This window comes from Puntigrus tetrazona, chromosome 6, assembly GCF_018831695.1.
Source record: "Puntigrus tetrazona isolate hp1 chromosome 6, ASM1883169v1, whole genome shotgun sequence".
NCBI lineage: Eukaryota > Metazoa > Chordata > Actinopteri > Cypriniformes > Cyprinidae > Puntigrus > Puntigrus tetrazona.
Genome location: NC_056704.1, coordinates 23,400,976 through 23,403,349, shown reverse-complemented (window position 1 = coordinate 23,403,349; position 2,374 = coordinate 23,400,976). Strand labels below are relative to the sequence as shown.

General features: G+C 38.7%; 1 pseudogene; it reads left to right on the top strand.

The window, feature by feature from the left end:
- Positions 1-2,374, top strand: part of LOC122347532 — a 663,620-nt pseudogene that overhangs the window by 394,951 nt on the left and 266,295 nt on the right.

The window sequence follows — 2,374 nt, the reverse complement described above, 5'->3', positions numbered from 1 at the left end:
AACAAATTTATGATAACAATGTTAACAGAAAAAGTGTACATTAATTTATTGTTATTATTATTATGATTATAATGATGATGATTATTATTATTATTATTATGTATTTTTGGGGTATTACAAAAGTAAAATGTATTACAATAATTACAAGAATTCAAATGGAAAACATGCTAAGTTTTGATGAAAATATCACAATGTAAAAAATTATCAGCAATACTAAAACTTTTCTTTTTAGAAAATACTATTACTATTTTTTTCTGTATGTTATTTATATTCAATGAATGCATTATATTTCTTATTATATTTTTTAACAACTACAATATGACCAAATATTTTATATGTAATCCTCAGAATATTTACATTGCTATGTTTTGTAGCTGTGCCACATAAGATCGGCCGCATCATCGAGGGCAGTCCGGCTGATCGCTGTGGGAAGCTGAAGGTTGGTGATCGTATTATGGCTGTCAACTGTCAGTCCATCATCAACATGCCTCACGCTGACATTGTCAAGCTGATCAAAGACGCTGGACTCACTGTCACCTTGCACATCATCCCTGAAGAAGGTATGATCAGAATATGTTTCAACGAAGAGAGATTTCTGTCTCCTTCCATTGTAAACACAACCGTTTTCGCCCTAGACGTAAACGGTGCTCATTCAGCCCCTACATCAGAGAAGCAGAGTCCCATGGTGGTCCAGAAGCACAGCCCTCAGACTCAGTCCAGCCCAGCAGCCCAGCAGAGCCCGACCGTGGCTCATCCCAGCCCACCAGCCCCCCACCCCAGCCCGGCCACCACACAGCCCAGTCCCCTGCTGATGGAGCCGGGCCCTGGAGCTCCGCACAGCAGCCCACCAGTGACTCAGAGCAGTCTGCCTGTGAGTCAGGCCGGGCTGGAGGCCATGCAGTCGGGCTCAGGGGTGACTCAGGCTGCTGCTGCTGCTGNTGGATCCCAGCATACCCGGAGTTCAGCCCACCTCCATCGGATCAGTGCCAGTCCCACCACAGCTGTACCTTCATGACACCAGGTACAGTTTGTAGATCTATCTATCTATCTATCCATCCATCCATCCATCCATCCATCCATCCATCCATCCAGGGTTCTATCTATCTATCTATCTATCTATCTATCTATCTATCTATCTATCTATCTGTCTATTCATCTATCATTCTATTGTTCATTCTCTGTTGTTTTTACATGGCATTATTTTATTACAATTAAGCACTTTATATCCATATAGCATTTTTTGCAATCTAGCATTATTTTTTCCTCCATTAGGCACATTTCACTCAAAATAATCATCCATTTTTTATCCTTTTAAGAATATTAGCTTTAAGAATAATGAAAATGATCATGCATGACAATAGAAATTATGGCAATATATTGTTTTTAAAAATAAAAAAAGCATACTGTCACAAGGTATATGTAGTTTACAATTCAAATAATATTTAATTTTGTTTTTCATTATGTTAATAACTTTTTTTTTTTTTTAAATGTTGCTTAATTGTAATTAATGTCAAAGCAAGTCAGTTTTCACTGATACAATAACATTTTTTATGTGAACTATATATTCTAAATTAATCATGTATTTTAAAAAAATTACAATACTACAATAAATAATTTCAGATTTTTCCTTTTGAATTTTGAGTCTTGATAGTTCTTGACATTCTTCATGACCCATCTAAATCCCTTCATTTTTTCCTTGTGTTGTTCCATGCGCCCACGTCTGTTTAAAGGCTTCTCTCAACCAAACTGCCTTGGGCGGTCTCACATCATGCTTCGAGCGTCCCGAGTAACATCACTTAACACTTCACGATAAATTATTTACCTCCTCAATAATACATGCCTCTCCTCTCGAAGCAGGGTTTGCGAGGTTTTTTTTTTTTNCTGAAACTTGATAAATATGCCCAATGAGAGCAAAGCCCTGGTCACGTGATCAGAGAATGGAAAAAAATGTCGCTGTTAAGCAAACATCATGTTGTTTTTATTGTGTATTGGAAGTAACATTCACAGATAGTTTAGGTCATTTAAACTTGAGTTTTCTGGGAAATGTGTAGATTCCTGTTGACTTGTGGGACAGGATTGCTTATTTGGACCACGTTGGTGCCTACAGGTCGGAGGTTAAAGCCAGGCAGGATGTTAAACCAGATATCTGCCAAGCTGCATATACAGACTACAGACAGCCTCCGGTGGACTACAGACATCCTCCTGTAGCAGACTACAGACAGCCGCCCACCATGGAGTACAGACACCCCCCTGCTCTCATAGACTACAGACAGCACTCCATCGCCGATTACAGACCACAGGTCTAACTGCACATTTCAAATCTATAAAAATGACATTTAGAAGTGCCATTTTTTCCTGTGCAGTCAAATCTCCT